This window comes from Nuphar pumila, chromosome 10, assembly GCF_984573655.1.
Source record: "Nuphar pumila chromosome 10, dmNupPumi1.hap1.1, whole genome shotgun sequence".
NCBI lineage: Eukaryota > Viridiplantae > Streptophyta > Magnoliopsida > Nymphaeales > Nymphaeaceae > Nuphar > Nuphar pumila.
Genome location: NC_143258.1, coordinates 116,375,588 through 116,395,385, shown reverse-complemented (window position 1 = coordinate 116,395,385; position 19,798 = coordinate 116,375,588).

Here is a 19,798-nt window from a genome sequence, read left to right as displayed (position 1 = left end):
TCACTCCTATATATGTCTTTGTCAAGGATCTTCAAACGAAGAAGACGTTCGCTAAAGGAAAGCAACATGAAAACATGTATATCTTCAATGAAGATCTAGCCTCCATGTTCTGAAGCCTTCTAAGTTCGATCACGCCTGTAGAAGTGTTCTAAGTATATCTCAATGTGATAAGCCTGAAATTTGACATTCTCGTCTTGGTCATTGTAGTCAAGTCTTTATTGAAAAATTAGTGTCCAATGGATTTCTTCAAGAATCTATTTCACCTTCGTTGAAGAATAAAATGTGTTCCAGTTGTCAGGTTTGCAAAAGTCATGTACTTCCTTTTCATCAAATAAATAAAAGAGCCTTCATGCCTTTTGAGATAATATGTTCTGATGTTTGGGACCCAACCCCCAATCCTTCTTCTTCTGGAAGTAAATATTATGTATCTTTTATTGACAATTTTTCTTGTTTTACCTGGATATTCTTTATGAAACACAAATAAGAAGTTTCTCTCATTTTTCGTCGCTTTCATGCCTACGTTAATACCCAAATTCTCTCAAAACATTCAAATTCTACAATGTGATGGGGGTGGTGAGTATTCCTCCAAGAATTTTTATATTTTCTTCAAGATAATGGGATACATCGTAGAGTTTCTTGCCCATACACTCCACAACAAAATGGAGTTGCTGAACGTAAACATAGACATTGTGGAAAGTGCAATAAGCATGATGCATGGCTCTAACGTGCACATTAGTCTTTGGACAAAGGCTTTTCACAGTGACACTCATGTGATAAACCATCTTCTTATGCCTATTCTTGAGAATCAGTCTCCCTATTATGTTCTCTTTGGGGTACATCCTCATTATGATGAGTTACGAGTTTTTGGCTGCACATGTTATGTACATGTTGATAAATCCATAAGAACCAAATTTTAGGACAAAGCTTCTATTTGTCAATTTGTAAGTTATGCAGATGAACACAAGAGATATAGGTGCTATGACCCTGTCAACAAGAAGATCAGAATCTCCAAAAATGTTGTTTTTGATGAAAGTAGTTTTCTGAAAAATAAAGCAGATCACAATTATGAACATATGGACGCAACTGTTAATTGGTATGATCCATGACTCAGTGCTGAACTCATCTCACATGCTGCAAAACATACTAGTTTGGCTCCTGGAAGCATAAATGATGAGATAGTTTCAAATGAGATATAAAAACCAGAATGTCTGAGATACAAGAAATGTCTATACCAGGAGACCCAGAGAGCAAACAAATGGACTTGCTGGAGAACAGGTGGCATTATCCAATAACAGAGAGGCACCAAGAAGATCAGGCAGGATAAGGTATCCTATTGAGAAATGGGTGAGTTATGATAACTTCTCTATGGATTTTCAGATTTTTCTATCCAAGATTGAAAAACATGAGTAACCACTTGGATTTCGCCAAGCTTTTCAATCCAATAAATGGATTGAAGCAATGAATGAGGAGATCGAGGCACTTCATGAGTGTCAAACATGGGAGATAGTTGGTCGTCCCCCTGATAAAAACGTTGGTTCGAAATGGGTATATAAGATTAAATATAAACCGGATGGTAGCATTGAACGATATAAGGCACGTCTTGTTGCCAAAGGTTTTACTCAAGAATACAGTTAAGATTATGATGAGACATTCAGCCCAGTAGTGAAAATGAGAACCATTCGTATTATTCTTGGCCTGGCCCTTGAACATGGATGGACTCTTAGTTATCAAAAATGCATTCCTTCATGGAGAGTTAAAGGAAGAGGTCTAACATGGAGCAACCTCAAGGCTATGTAGAGGGAGACCCAAAGGAATATGTATGCAAACTGAGCAGAGCCTTGTATGGCTTAAAGCAAGCCTCCAGGTCATGGTTTGAAAGCTTCTCCTTAGAGATTCAGAACCACGATTTCCTCTGCTCTCAACTTGATCATTCTCTATTTATATACAGAGATGGAACCACTATAGTTTTCTTACGTTGATGATATCGTGATCACTGGTAATGCTCTAGAACATATTCGACGAATTAAAGATTTGCTGGGTATACGATTCAGGATGAAAGATCTTGGGGAACTGAGATATTTTCTTGGTGTAGAGGTGGTCAGACAGGATGAAAAAATGTTATTAACTCAACATAAATACACTCTCGATCTTCTGGCCAAAGCAGGAATAACAAATTGCAAACCTCTGCCTACCCTTAGTGTTGTCAGTCAAAAGCTCCGTATTTGTGATGGTGAATTATACCCTGATGCAAGCAAATATCGCAGTTTAGTGGGCATGTTATACTATCTTACCTTTACTAGACCAGACATTGTATATTCTGTAAACCAGGTATCTCAGTTCATGCATGAACCGAAGACTAGTCACATGGATGCTGTCAAACGTATTCTTCGTCACCTAAAAGGCACAGTGGGTGATGGACTCACATATGTACAATCCTCATGGGGGACACCGAAACATGACATAGTGGTTATACAGATGCGGATTGGGCAGGGGACCCAGATGAGAGGAGGTTTGTTTCAGGATACTGTGTTTTTATTAGAAGAAATCTAGTCTTATGGAGTAGCAGAAAACAGAAGGCTGTGGCACGATCTAACACAGAGGCATAGTATAGATCTATGGCAGCTACCACAACAGAAGTGACCTGGATTAGACATTTACTTACAGAGATGGGAGAAAATAACTCAAGTTCGACTCTTACGTGTGATAATAGAAGTGCCATACAAATTGCGTCCAATCCCGTTCATCACAGTCGGACTAAGCATATTGAGATTGACCAACATTTCATCGGACAAAAGATAGCGGACAAAGAGATTGAACCGGTTTATGTGACTTCAGAAGAACAAGTTGCACATGGTTTAGTCCCTTGCACAACTTGAGGGAAGGTATTAGAATATGGATCGGATATGGATCCTGTAGAGGATCCATATCACATGTATGTTTATGTAATTTGTATTACTAATGCAGTGCAGTTTTGTCCATGCATTAGAAGTTGTAACCCTATTAAACTTAACAATGTTTTAGTGCAGCCAACGAAGATTACAGTGGCTGCCGATTCCCAACAAGCACCCGAGTTCTCCTTCTCCTCTCTTCCTCTTCCCTTTCCTCGATTCTAACAACAGTTTTATCACCTATTAGACCGATCTTACCTCCTTGAGTTGCCTGAAAATTGGAACTTTCCTCTTATATTTACTGTGCATGATCTAAATGCTTACTGTGAGAACAAGTCGTCGGAGCCGACTTTTTCCCAACCAGAGGAGAATGATGCAGAGCAGGATGAACCTGGGTTCATACAGCGTGACTCACGTAGGGGACTGGATTTGCACTTTGGGAATCGGATCCAAGCAGTGGATCCAATTTCCATATTGGTTCCAAGACATGGAGGGGAGGTTCCACTGTGTACCAATGCCAGGCAAGCACAGACAGTACGGGTCGGATAGCTCCAGATCCAACATCATGCCAGAGCAACATCGGGTTCGGGGCCGGACCTGATACCCAGATCCAACCAAAGTCTTTAAAAACCCCTCTAGGGTTTCGTGCGCACCAGAGAACGTTGAAAATTTTCCCTTTTGGTCTTTTTTTTTGTCTGTCGTTTTCTCCCTTGATATTTTCCCTTGCTTTTCTTTGAATCGTTTATTCATTTACCTTGCTTCTTGTTATTTTGATTTGCTTTGTCTCATTTGACGCCCATTGAAAATAAAGAGTAAATATTACGTTTCACTGTCTCGCTGGTTCCTTTGAATTTGTTCACTGTCATTGCACGATGTGAGGTCGTGCCTTCGGTTCAGCCCACAACACACGAGAAGATCGACATCTCCATGCATCATGCAATCTCATAAAAGATATCACAAACACAAACTACCAAATGGCTACAATACATAAAAAATAAATGTTTTTATTCAACATAAAATGCTCAAGAAAAGTATACCATATAATATGGGAGAGATCCCATATATATAGAAAGAAGGGAACAAGGGGCTAGTCCAAAGGCTAGCCGTTAGACTAGCCCAACAGCTTGTTGGGCAAGTCCCAATGATTAGAAATGAAAAAAAAACATAAAAAATTAAAAATTAAAATTTTCAAAACTGCCTATTACATAAGGGAAAAGACAAAGAATTCCCCTGGAGGGAATAACCTATTACATATATATCACCTATGTCACATGGGTGCGGGGGTGCGGCAGGGCAAAAATGTAAAAAATTATATATATATATATATATATAATTTTGAAGTTTTAACAGTTAACATTGTCATAATATCATTAATCACGCATGAAATATATCAACCTAAATATCAATCAAATAAGTAAAGCAAAAAAGAACTAAATTACATACCAAAAGAGGTGCCGTAGCAGGACCATGAATAATTACATAAATGACGATGAAGTAATCGATCTTAATAATTTTCTTCTTCATCATCAAATGCATCATTAGAAAGAATACTGGGCTCAGCTAAATCTATGTTTGTCATGTTGAAATCATGCTCTCCCTCGAAGTCACTCTTCTGGATTTACATCCCAAAATTTGGATGTTTCTTGTCTGCGTTACAAACCCAATTTGAAAATGTTAAATACAATACAAGTATATTTAACTGAAAAACTAAGAAATAATCAAATAACTAAGTGAGCAAATTAGTACCTGTATTCATCATTGGTTTGTGAAAGTAGTCGAAAATTTGAATGAACATATACTAAATCTTCTGCATGCTTGCTGGTGAATTTGTTTCTCTTCATGTTGTGAATTTGGGAATATGTGCTCAAATTTCTTTCACAACAAGATCAACTAGCAGGCTGCAATAGCAATCTTAATGCAAGACGTTGGAGAAGAGGTGTTTCTGATCCAAATGTTGACCACCATGTGATAGAATCTATATTATCTTCTTCTTTTGCGAATAATGTCGATCCATATAATCTCGAAGATGAAAATTTTCCAAACTCTTGTGTGACTTGATTTAGAAGATATGCTTCTGGAAAAAGTCTTATCATACGCATATTTCTATGTTTTGATAGCTCTGAGTCTAAATTTGAAGGGACACGACCAATACCACCTGCCCGCCACTTATTTGCATAATATTTTGGATTAAGAGAATGTGCCATGCAATGCAAACGAGTGTTGCTCTTATCCCATCTTCTGACTAAAATTGAATGAATATGGTTAAAAAAATTTGAATCATCCAATGCAGGATTTTTTTCTTCATGCTTGACAACTACAACTTGTATTTTTTCAATCATATCATCCCACATTTCATAAACTCTGTGAAGTATGGGCTCATCCTTATCAACTTCTCTTAACATTTCTCAAATAGTTGCGTAAATTAAAGGAAGCATACCACTCTGTCCCAAAACTCATCATCAATAATGAATTTCTTAATTTCTTGAGCTTTGATATCATCATTAGCACGATAGAATGTCCAATTTTCACCAGTCACCATGCTAACCAAAGCATTTTTAACTTTTTTAATCCTCTTCACCATCACACTGATGGACGCAAAACGTATTTCAGCGACCTTCAAACAATTTCAGGTCAGAATGCTTATTGAATATAGCATTAGCACGATGGTGGTTAACAATAAAATTCCTAATGCTTTTGACATTTCTTTTTAAATCTTCAATCCATGAACATAAAGCATATGCTTGTGAATTTTCTTCTTCTTTGGGGTTAAGATGCTCTTTAGGGCCAGATTTAAGCTGTGTGCTAAAAAATATGAGGGTACTCACTCTCCAAACTCAACGCTGCACTTTTACAAACTGGAGTGTTGTCTGTAATGATTTGTACCACTTTCTGATCAGTCACTTCTTTTATGACTTCTATAAACAACCCCTTCAAATACTCTATATTTTTATATTCTCCAGATGCATCAACTGCTTTCAAGAATATTGGGCCACTAAGCAAACAAGCAATGAAATTGATCAGTGGACGCCTTTGAATATCTGTCCATCCATCATAAATAATAGAAACTCCATTTTGCTCCCATGAATATTTTTTAATCTCCAGCAATCTCTCTACATTTGCCCTCTCTTCTACAAGAAGTGTGGTTTATAGTTTTTTTGAGCTTGGAGACACATAGCCACTCAAATTACAATTTGTGAAAGATGTTACTAAATCCTTCCATTAAGGATTTCTAGCCGCATTAAATGGGAGTGAACTAGAATAAAAATACCTCTCTACTTCTCTATCCATATTCTTCCTTCTATATGTATTGAATGCTGCATGTATCGTTCCTCTACTTCCTACATTGACTTTTTTCTTCAGCATCTTCTTGGTGGCTTCCAAATGACACACTAATTGCACAAGAATCACTCATTGTCTTTCTCTTCTTATATTCTTCTTGTATTTTCTTGTATTGTCTTCGCATTACCTCATCAATTTTTCTACATCCTGAAATGCCTGGTATCTTCAACAAATAAGCCTTCACTCTTGTGTAAGACTCAACAAAATCCTTTTCACAGAAGCTTGCATTGAAATCTCCTGTTTTCACCACTTTCTTCTCCAATTTTTGCAAGTTTATCTACATGTACCCATTAGTGGCCCCACATCATCACTCCCACTACAACTAGCAGCAGAACTCATATGTGAGGATGAGGATGACGAAGTCTTTTCCTTTTATCCGTCATTTTTATCCTAAAAATACAAAAAAAATCATATTAAAATCAATTATGCAGACAATCAAGATTTATAATATCGACTACAGCTCCCCTGAAATCAGAGGGAGCAGGGTGGGGGGCTCGATCCCTCCCCTGCCGAAAACAGGGAGGGGCTCGGCCCCTCCCCTGAAATCAGAGGGAGCATGGAGGGGGGCTCGGCCCTCCCCTGCCGAAAACAAGGAGCAGGGTGGGGGGCTCGACCCCTCCCCTGCTGACCCAATAAGAGAGCGAGAGGGAGCAGGGGGGCTTGGCTTCTCCCCTGCCGACCCAACAAGAGAGCGAGAGGGAGCAGGGGGGCTCGACCCCTCCCCTGCCGACCCAACAAGAGAGCGAGAGGGAGCAGTGGGCTCGGCCCCACCCTTGCCGACCCAACAAGAGAGCGAGAGGGAGCTCAGCCACTCCCCTGCCGACCCAACAAGAGAGCGAGAGAGAGTGAGAGGGTACCTGCGACAAGGAGGTGGCGTCAGGCTCCCTTGCGAGACGTTGGGAGGAGAGGAGGCGAGCGAGAGAGCGGAGCTGCACGAGAGAGGAGAGGAGAGGAGTAGGGCAAACAAAATTTGCCCTAATCCTCTTTCGCAGCCCCTTTTGACCGGACACCAATTTTTTTTTAAGTTTGAAAATTGGACGAAAATGACCTTGGGTGCATTGACCGCACTGAGGGCTGTGTTGACCGCACCGGGCACGCGCACCTGCATCGCATCGTGTCGACGCGGGTGCGGCACCTGCTTTGCCGAGTCCCTGTGACTTAGTATATCACAATAAAGGGAATATATATTTATCATACAAATTAACCATCTACGAGACCCCATAAATCTCTTCCAGTTATATGTTTTCCTTGGCCGAAGCTCATACCAACTTTTTGGAAGAGTTTAACTTGGATGGAAGAATGGTGATCACCTCCTTGTCGGCCATGTTTAAAGAGGAAGCGAGAAAGGACACTTGTGGGAAGAGTCCCCAAAGCACCAAGCACCATGGTCTTGCAAAGTCTAAGAAGAAGCACCTTGATTACGTGCACTAGGCAAGTGATTGCCTAGAACAATGACTACCAAGAAATGGAACAAGAATTCCTCATCCAGTGGAAACTAAACACCATGGGTCTTAGCTTTACCATGTAGTGAAATGGTATAAAAAGACATCTTACAATTCATAAATACAAAGAATTAGAATTCAAAAGATCTCACAAAAGACAATATAAAATATTAATGATTCTTCACAAATGCATTAGGAAAATGCATACAAAATGGCCCTAGACTTACATATATACAAATCAAAGAACTAGCTGTTAGAGAGTTCTAACAGCTACATGCTTTTAATGGCTGGCGATGCTAATTTAAAACAAACAAACAAAGAAAATATAGGAAAACTTGAATAACTAGCCTATGCTGACCTAAAGTGTACCTTATGACATAAATCTAGCCTCTAATAACGTAAGTGTACATTTACCTATACATTACTTATGACAGACACAACATGAACCTATCTATCCTAGAGTATACGTTATCTATGACATAACACGAAGTGTTTATTCTAACATCCGCAACTGTAAAGAATTTTGCCATGCTTGGCTTCAAGAATATTTTTCCTGATGGGCCTTGATCGTTCTGTGGGTTACACACATTCTCGTTCATTAAAGCATGTGTTCTTCGCATATTAGCATAGTTTTGTAGTAGTCCATTATTTAGACAAAATCTTGTGGAATTTTAGTCACGAGCCACCTCGTTGTTATGCTTTCCTCTTAACAGTATCTTGTCTGTAGTGGCCATTGCAGAGTCAGTATGACAGTGGCAGTGCTTTTTCTATAGATTGGTTTCTAAGTGGCAGTATTGCCCCTCTTCTGTTTTAACATGGGCCGTTATCAGATTATGTTAGTAGTGAATATCCTCCATATCATCTAAGGTTTGCAAGATGCAGTACATTCTGCTTAAGTTGCAGTTTATGTGTAATGAGTTCTTCATTATCACAAAGATTGGCAGTTATCATCACTATTCAATCTTATGTCACTATCTACTTCAAACCTTCAATCAGAGTGACATACATTATGAGATATAAGTGGATATGTGGCAATGGTCATGACAACTGATACATCTCACGGTAGGAATTTTTTTCTTTTATCTTTTTGAAGCCTTGGGAAAGAACTTGCTTGCTGTCCTCTTTTAGCACATGGTGCATTCTTCAATGAATCAAGCATCACAAGTCACACTGCCATCTTGCATGTGAAATCCTAGCAGTTTACCTTGCGACAATTGTTTATTTCATTGTAAGGGTCTTCATCATAAGTCACTCCACTGATAAACCTAGAGTCCCTTTTCATTTTGTGCAGCTTGCCCACTAGAAAGACTGACTAGACACAAGAAAGACATGCATTTCACACGGGCAGGTAAACTAACTAGTAGTTCAATAGTCAAGGGGAGAGCTCTATTTGATGTAGCAAGCAATCACTTTGTAATGAATATGCCAAGCAGGCTGCAGGCTTTGTCTTAATGGCACAAGCTATAGACTTGGTGACACGTAGACTTACTGAATGCTTTTCTGAGTGATTCGGTGTGAAGTTAAAAGAATTGACAGGGGCCTGCTGCTATTACTTCTTGGGTTCAGGAATTCCTTATGTTTAATGGGTAGTCAAGATTATGATCTTCCAATTCTTTTATTTCATTTTCGAGTAATCAGGTGTTGAAGATTTTGCTAGATTTTGGAAACCTTAGCCTTTTTATCATCGTGATTCTGTTGTTCACTTACGCTTTTACCCTTTTTCATTTGTGGTAAATGATTGCCCTCTAGGTCCCATGCTTTCTTTAATTTTAGTTTATTATGTGAATTTTCATGTAGACCCTTCTAAGGGAACTTTTTTGGTGAATAACTACTGCACTTTGTCTACCACTTGGTCAGTATTTGCAAGGAGATTTAGGTGACGACCTACATTCATTTGGCTATAGGTTGGTAACCCTTGGCATCAGTGTTAACATTATTTTGATTTCTCCTTGAGGACAAATGGATCAAGTACATTGTCCTTACTGTCCACTTGTTAGAGTAAGTTCTACTTTGTAGTATGGGTCTACTTCTTTATATTTCTAGGTGCTTTTGGCATTATAGGAGTGGAATGACACGTGGTTTTGATTTCTCTATTGCAATCATCGGAATTGATAAATTGAATTTCCTCTAACAAATACAACTCGAAGCACTCCAGAACTTTTAAGAAAAGAGAATGAAATGGTTATTCATGATTCAAATGCTAATTTAAAAAAGATTGGAACCTTTTGGTTTTTTTGCCATCCTGCCCACATCTATGAGCTGTCTCAAACTTATAAGTTGTAACTTTACCATATTACATCTTTTCTGATTCTCATGCAGGGTATCTCTTGTGTATATATATATATATATATATATATATATATATATATATATATATATATATATTGGCTACTAATGAAGGTAATGAATTAATCAGTAGAAATCACTATTTTCTTCAAAAAATTTCAATTTTTTCTAGATCGTGTTACACATCTGATCTACATGGTTTGTTTAGTAGGAAACTTGTTTTGAATAATGTGATTATGACAAGTAATTAGGTTTTTAAAGGGATCCAAAAATCAATGGCACACAATGTGCCAAAATTTCATAACTCAAAAGATCACATTTTTGCATCAGAAGCGCATGATCCAAGGCTTGATCCTTAGCAAACAAACCATGTTGAACACATCTATGTGGTTAGATTGAGTCAATACAACTTGCACCAATGATTTATTGCTCATTAGTTCTTTACCTTCATTAGTAGCAAATATTTGTCTTATATATATAGAGTGAGAGAGAGAGACCGTCCAACCAAAGGAAGGTCCAAAATCTACAAAAAACATTGAACGGACCACTCCCCTTCTCCAATGCTTGATCATTTGTTCTTTATAATTTATTTTTTAAGAAATACGATTTACAAAAAGACTTTACGACATATAGGCATGTTTTTTGAAAACGTGAAAATTTGATTAAAACTTTACAATACAAAGTATTGTGGGCTGTTGATTTTAGTGTTTTAAAAAATACTTCAAAACATCAAAAATTCATAATCCAAAACATGTTGCTAACTAAATGAATGATAAAAATCCAAAATGTAAAAAGTCTGATCAATGAAAAACTCAATCTTTAGAGAAGGAATGCCGTCAATTATCATCGGTTGTAGATTTTGAACCTTGCTTTGGTTGGATGGTCCTCCTTTCCTATATATATATATATATATATATATATATATATAGAGAGAGAGAGAGAGAGAGAGAGAGCTGAAATATGTTTCCAATACTTTTTTTTTGCAAATCCAACCATGTGGATGTGCTTGGCATGGTGATTTTGCTAGGACTCAACCATTGGATCCTGTATTTTTGGTGAAAAAATGTGCTTTTTGAATGCTTGAATATTTATGAAGATTATGAGCCATTGATTTTAAAGCCTTAAAAAAATCTCATTTATGCATCAAAATCAGATAATTCAAGAGCAGGTTCTTATAAAACCAATCATGTAAATCTACATCTGTACAGCTAGATTCTAGAGAAAAGAACAAAAAATCCATAAACATTGCGGTTCACACATTAGTTCTCATATTCTAGTGACTATATATATATATATATTCTTTTTCACTACAATCTTTCTATCCCGAGGATTTCATTGTATTCTCTGAGGTAATGCATTCAAAGCAAATGCCAAAATTCTAGTCTTCGGGGCTTTTACATAAAAGAGTTGTATGTTCAAGGCGACTCAAATGTAAAGGGGTGCCCTATTGTGCACCAAATTTTTTGATGTGAAAACCCTGCTGTGGTCGCATAAAGCTGTCATCTGCCATACTAACAGTTGTATTGGGAGATCTTGCACTAGCAATTCGTGATTGAGCTACAGGACTCTAGACGTGCTCATTAATTATGTCAGTGAATTATCATGTACAATTCTTTTCTTGCAGCAGGTGAGGTGAATTTCTCCTTTTCTTTCATATTCTTCCTTCTTGTATTGACTCATTTAGACCACAATTAACAAGTTCAGTTTACAACAGGAATAGTGAAAATAAAAGACTAACCCAATTCTAGTTCTTTCTTTTGGCTTTAATTTGCACCTTTCAATTTGCTTGAGCACTATGTGCTGGTTCATGTTAGTTCAACCTGGCTATTTGGTTCTCTATCACATCTCTAACTGGTTCTATCCCTGGGTTAGACCAGATACCCGGCTATATGATCTCATTTTCTTTGAAAGTAAATCATTTTAGGAATATTATCATCTCAGTTATCTTCTACGGTTTAATCAAATAGTTGAGCAATAGATTTTGATAACATTTTGATACTCTCAGATGCTATTTAACATTGGATTGATGACTTATTGCCACTTTAAACTGCATTAATTTCTTACACACTGCAATCAAAATCCCATCTGCTCGTGCCAGGAATAGCCATACTAGAATTCCTTCTGGGCTTTAGTCGAGCCACGTGCCAGCTCGATTTCCATTTCATTTAATAATCGCGATTATGCCACCAGGGGCAATCCATATTGGACTATATCTTCTACTCTCCAAACCTTCTGCTCTGGGATATATATTTCTTGTTTATCACCATAAACCCAACTTATTTAAAGGAAGAGCGCTGTCCTCCCCAGCTTTTTTATCGAGAGCTAAAAACAAAGGAGTCGTTGAAAAGGGCCTTTAGCATATTCTTAGATCAAGGGGTTGCTCGGTTATGATAATAAGTTTATAGTAATAAATTTGAGTCCAAATCTGGAGGTCGAGCACTGGGTGAGATTCTAATATATATGATTTTGATTAGTAATATTGTATTAGGCAAAAATTAGTTTTTAACTGGAGCTGAAGTTGTAAAAATTAAAAGGACAGATGTAACATGGTCTCAAACCCAATGTTGTCGGTATCGATATTGGCCAGGAAGCATTGGGCAGTATTGGCCCGGAATCGTTGGGCCACTGCATTCTGTATCGGTATCGATTTTCTTCCGATACCCACCGATACTGATAAACATTGCTCAAACCTAAATCCAATGAATGATACTGATTCAAACCCAAATATGAACTGCATGGAATCCAGTTACATAAGTTGGATTGTGTTTGGTTGTTACATCCATTAGAACCCTTCAGCTAGGGGTGGAAGTGGGTCACGATTTTGACCCTGTTTGAACCACACTTGCCATACATATTACCGGATAAGGGTAGTTCATATCTAAAACTAGGTAGGAGACCCAAAGCATAGGATTTGACGGGTTCAGAATCGATGTGAGCTGACCCATTTTGCCTTTTGTATACAGATAAATGATATTGGCCATGGGGGATTGGAATCAATATCAGCCTAGGTCCGAAACCTATTGATATGAAATCCGATCTGATTTGCTAGAAAACAAACAGCAGTGTCAGGTCAAGTATGGGGTTTCCAATGCTACTTGTAGCTTACGTTCACCTTGGTCCAAGATGGAAGTGACAAACAGTACCCAACCTGAGCCATTGGATCAATTGTATGCTTTACTGTTTATGCTGCAATTTGGCATGGTTATGAGCTTACGTGTTGACTTGGTTGCTTGCCCAACTTGCAAATCAAAGGAAGATCCCTGAGCTTCCAAACAACTGAGCCAAGCCAACTTAAAAGCTCCTTTTCCAAACACTCGAGATGCTACTGATGGATCGAGATGGATGCAAGCGGGTCGGAATCGAGTCGGATTTTGATGCTATTGCGATCAAAAGAATCTAATTGGATCAATTTCTCCATTTGAATTTTTAATTGGGTCTTTACATTATAGTAGATATCGAATCTATGTAATTGATCCATATCCAAATTTAGAAATTTATAGAATTAGGATATTTCTAATTTTAGATGCTTATCAAAATGGGAAGTTCGATCCTATTTGGATTAGACCCCTGCTCTATAAACAGATGGGAGGTCTAGGAGGTAAAGCAGTTGTGAGAGTTGAGATATGAGGGTTATTTTCTAGATATTCTGATTTCTTGCTTTTTTAGATAGTGGAATTTCTAGTTAATTTTAATTATTTGTTAGAAAATGTTATCGAGTGGATGCCGGATTTGCCCAAAGCCCAGCATCAAATTTTGTCCGATGTAAAATAACATGATTCTGAGTAAGATGCAGGCTCGGATGCATACAGCCCGTACAAACCTGTATCCGATTAGAGTATATACCCTCATAGATCTAACATATACATACAATCAGGTCAGACCTTATTGGATTTTAATTCGGATTTAGATTTAGGTTCAGATTCAAAATTGATGATGCTACACATAAATCTGTGTCCTGTTAATGCCAGGATTTAGTGTTGCTTACAAATTCGACTAAATACACCTGGATATGGTCAGATATGTGGCATAAACCCAAACTGTTTTACATCCCTACCCACGTCTAGTACTGTGATAGTGATATTTTCTCAATATTATTATGATTTTATATGGACTTTATTTTTTAAAAATATATTTTTTTGCATGTTTTAACGTTTTTGCTATGTCACAGGGACACATGACAAACAGTTCCATGATATGCGTGACATGCTCGGATAAGTGATGCCATACAGTTCTCTCTCTCTCTCTCTCTCTCTCTCGTTATATATACAAAAAAGTCGTCACTAAAAGTACCAAACTTTTAGCCGTGACTTTTGTTGCTGCTAAAAGTGCCAAATCTCGGCAATTTTTTTGTGGTTGCTAAAGGTGTTTCAGCGGGTTTTTTTAGCTGAGCGTCCATCGCACATCACGAAAGTGGCGAGGCAGTTACCACTCTCTCTCTCTCTCTCTCTCTCTCTCTCTCTCTCTCTCTATATATATATATATATATATATATATATATATATATATATATATATATATATATATATATATATATATATAAGACCAAAGGGGAAGAGAAAAATAACTTAGTTCATGGGCATTTTTTGGGGTTTTTGGTTGCATAATGCAAAGGCGACGTAGGGTTATCCTAATATGAAATAAGTTTTGTTTGGGGTTCTGATTTTTAGGACTTCTCGTTATGAACATTGGGGAATGGTCAATCACTGACGGCTTGATAGGGCTTTTCAAATATCTATTAGATTTGTTTAATTTGTTTGTAAATCTAATTGTTTTGCTAGTTAATTACCTTAGTTTTTTATTTTCTTATTATATTAGTCAAAATGTATGAGTTATTTTTTTAAATGTTTTAAAAACCACGTTCATTGTCTCTTTGCCTATCATAAAAATTGGAAGGCATATTTTCAAAAACTTAATTAAGTATTTATAAAGTTTTGATGTTTGAGCTTGAAAGAATGTTCACAACTATTATTAGACCTTTTAAATGAGAGTTTGCGATAACCGGCAAGCAAAACAATATATCATGTGAACTACATGAATTTTGCATATGGAAAGGTAAAAAGGTTCGAATGAAGGCTAATTATGTTAAATTGTATGGTTTTTAAAATACATCATTTTGTCGTACATTATTGATATTTCTGTTTGTTTTTCATCTCATCTTGTGTTGTGTGTTCTCCCCCGAGGATGCACGTTTGCTACATTGCATGTTCGGGGGTCCAAATGAGCGCCATGTATATAAGCATGTGGGGCGCGTATTCTCGTGTGTATCGGCATCACTTAGCATCAGAGTCTGGTGAGGTTGCAAAGACTTAAGTACCCTTTCTTGCTATTCTCGCCATGAAACGAGGGTTCGAGAAAAGAACAAAAATGTCCTCCGTTCAAAAAAGGGAAACGATGGTTCAAAAAAAGGACAAAAATATTCATCCAGAAAGTCGAGGATGATGTTAACTCTTTAAAGTCCAAACATTCTGTTTTCGCACTAAGCAGAAAACTTTTGCACCATCTGCTGTAACAAGCGCTTCCTTTGATGACACACCCTTTACCGTCGTCTACTGTCATCGGAGCAGCCTTTGCCGTAGTCTCGAGTCCAGGTTCTCGCCTTGGTTTTTAGCTTGTGTTACAACACATTGCCGCCTTCTCGTTCATGCCTTGTGTTACAAAACATTCTCGGGTTTGTTCCTACCTCGTGGAGATAACTATAAATCAATCGACTGGTTCGATCATTGGTGGGCACCATAGTGACATTTGTCGGCCATCTCTTTTCACAGTCTTCTCTTATTTTTCGTTGTCGTTAGGCAGTATGTAAGAAAGCAATAACGCATAAACATTCCAACAAGTGCCATTAAGGCATTGTTTTGTTATTGCAGGTGGATCTTGTCCTTTCGATGGTTGAAAAATGAAAGATATTTATAAGACGTTGGGACCTGTTGAAAAAAATGCTTGTTTATAGATGCGAGGAAAGGCTTCTACCCCATCTGGTATCGTCTATTCACTCAGTATATGCAATGTATCACAAATCACGGTTGTAGTAACATACTATAAATTTGTGAGATATTGTTTTGTTTGTTAATATCGATTTATAAGCTATTATACTAAATTTTGCGTATCGATTTGAAATATATCTTATGATATGTATATCGATTTGTAAGATATTATGTGTTTTGTAGTGTCGATTTGTAAGTTATTATGCTAAATTTCTGTATTGATTTATAATATGTTTTGTGATATGTATATCGATTTGTAAGATATGTGTTTTGTAGTATTGATTTGTAAGCAAAAAATATGATTGCGGTATCGATTTGTAATATATTATGTGATATGTATATCGATTTGTAATATTTGTATTTTCTAGTATTGATTTGTAAGATATTTGTAAAAAGAATTTTAAAACATGTGTGTGTGGAAATATATTGTTGTGCGCTTGCGGTGACAATTTTTGTATTCAAATCGCTGCTCATTTAGCGATTTCTATTGAAATTGCTTCACAACGGTGTAGATATAATTAAATCGTTGTCACGTGAATCTCTACCGTACGTATACGATAACTTGTTTCTTTTATTGACATGATAAGTAACAACTCGATGCATAGTATAAGCAAATAAGAAATCATTGTTGCTTTTATATTGTGATTCATTCAATCATTTCTTTGACTTGCTTAACCTTATCGGTATCCGTTTAACACAAAATGATATCTTACTTATGACAGTTGTGAGTTTATCACCTGGTTGCAATGAAGATTATCTATCTCAATCATTGAAAAGTTATGGAGAAGTGAACATGTGCACTGATGGTAAGAAAGACATGTTTGTTCTAAGGAAGGTTGAAAGAAGTCAAGTGAAAATCCAACAAGGAGCAAGCGAGATTCAAGTTGTGGATGTCTAGCAAGAATGGTGTTAAGAAGACTTCTGAATGGAAAATATGTAGTTTGTACTTTAATCAATGATCATAACCATGATTTATCTGCTTCATTTATGACTCCTATATTAAGGTCACATAGTAAAGTAACTAAAGTGCATGCTGCAATTGCTGAAATAACTGATAGCGTCGACATTGCATCAAGGAAGACATACAATTTATGCGCACATAGATGGTGGTCGCAAGAATGTGTCATTCACACCTATGGATCTAAGAAACCACTTGAGAAGGAAGATGACAGATAAGATGAAGAATGAAGAAAGAAGAAATATGTTCTTTGGCTGATTACTTACAGAAGAAATCAAGCATTGACCCTGGTTTTTTTAATGCAATGCAATTGGATGAAGATGGATATGATGTGAATATGTTTTGGGCAACTTCAAAGTCAAGAATTGATTATGAATGCTTCAATGATGTGCTTATTTTTTATACGACAGTGAAGATTAATACTGAACAGTGGCCATTTGCACAGTTTGTCAGAGTAAACCATCACTCACAGAGTTGTATATTAGGCAACACTTTTTTGTATGACTAGACCAAAGAAAGCTTTGAGTGGTTGTTCAAAGTATTTACACATGCAATGAATGAGAAGCAACCTAAAGCTATACTTACATATGGTGATCACGCAATTGCAGCTGCAGTATCTCATGTATAGCCAGATACACATCATCGCCTATGTTTATGACATATCTTTTAAAATGCAACAAAGAACATAGGATACATATTTAATCAGAAGACAAAGTTCGACAAAAAGTTTACAAGGTGTGTACTTGAGAGCGTAGATGAGGTCACATTTATGTCTGATTGGGAGGCAATAATTCAGATATACGACCTTGAAAATTGCCTATGGTTACAAAATTTATATGCAAAAAAAGAGAAGTGGGCATTAGAATATGGAAGACAATACTTTTGTGCATGTATGATAAGTACACAAAGAGCTGAATCTATGCATGCCACACTGGAGAAAACCCTGTATTCATGTTTAACAATGTTTTGCTTCATGGAACAATATGAATTATTTATAAACGGTCTTAGACATAATGAGCTTTAACAAGATGTGAAATGCTTTAATACACACTCTGTAACTTTAGACATGAAAATATTGATGCGACCTGTCTGTATATCTGTATACACTAACTGTATTTGAATGGATTAAGAAGGAGGTTATACAGGTCACGAATTGCAACATAGAAAGATACGTGCAAACCAAGAATATGTAGAAATGCCATATTGTATGGGAGAGCGAAGAGCACCCGAAAAGGCAAGAAGCACATGTTACGTACAATGTTGACAACAAAATAGTTGAATGTACGTGCAAAATGTATGAATTCAAAGATATTTTATGTTGCCATGTATTAAAAGCACTTAATCAAGAGAAGATAAAAGAAATACCTCAGTCATATTTAATGCGAAAATGGATGAGACAAGCAAAGATTAAATTGCTGGATATAGATAATGTCAGTCAATCTAGTATTGATGAGAAGTGTCACATAGCCTCCCGTTACCAACAACTATATAGGTCACTTATACATGTTGCAGATTTGGCATCGAAAAGTAAAGAAGCCTATGTATGCATGAGAAAAGTGTCAAGAGAATTACTTGAAAACATGCAATTAATTCACTATCAGTCTATTGCAGCTCATGAAGACCAGTCCAAGAAAATGGGAGCGAACAACGAAGATGAAAATCATGCTTCCCTTGACACTCATGAGAAGTTGTGCTGAAGCATAAGCATCATCTTCAACAAGTCAGGAGTAAACATTGTAGATTATGATAAAAAAAATCATCTAGCGAAGGGTATCAAAAGAAAACCTGCCTCTGATCGCAGTCGTCAGAGGATAAATGGTGCACTAGAATTGGTTGACAAGAAAGGCTCTAAGAAACAACCAACCTCTAAGCAAAAGCAACCAAGCCCTTCGTATAAACAACATTGTAATACATTATAATGCTTCCCATATAAATTGCATTACGTTCAGCTTATCAATATCTAACTTGTGTAATTTTCAACATGCAACAATACCCTACAGACGTACACTACACTGTTGTAACCTTCAATCCTCCTGACTAGTTTTTTCGGAATGATAGCTACAGTTTTATAAGACTTTTGGTATGTAATCAATGTTGGGAGGATGTTTGCATTTCTTGTGAAACTTAATATAGTGTCTTATATTGTTTTGTTTCATGACAGACTCAAATCAATTCGAAAGCAAGTTATGGAACACATGAATCGCGTGTGAATTCTATTTAAGTCTTACCATAAAGTTATTTGTTATGCCTATTTGCATGACCCAATTTTCACATTGTCAGATTTGTTAAGAGTTTAATAAAACAGGAGTTGAATATGCTTATACACTCGATGGTCTTATTAAAAAAGAGTTTTTGGATGAAGCCATTTTCATGAATCGTGAGCCACAAAAATAGAATTGCTAATATTTTTGTGGATCACCGTTCATGAAAATGGCTTCATCCAAAAAGCTATGGAACACGAGAATAACGTGTGAATTCTGTTTAATAATGTATCTTTCACATGTATAAATCGTTGTAATATGTATCATTCACATGTATAAATCGTTGACTCATCTAGCATACAGAGCTACAATTTTGATATCGTAGGTAAATCGTCATTGCTCAGTGCTTATACAATTAGTAAAAATCGTTGTCTTATCTAGCCTTCACATATATAAATCGTTATACATATATTGTATCATCTATATTGTATGGGAGGACCTCTACCCCATCCGGTATCATCCAATCACTCAATATATGCAATGTATCACAAATCACAGTTGTAGTAACATACTATCGATTTGTGAGATATTGTTTTGATTGTTAATATCGATTTGTAAGTTATTATGCTGCATTTTTGTATCGATTTGTAATATATTTTTCCATATGTATATCGATTTGTAAGATATTATCTGTTTTGTAGTG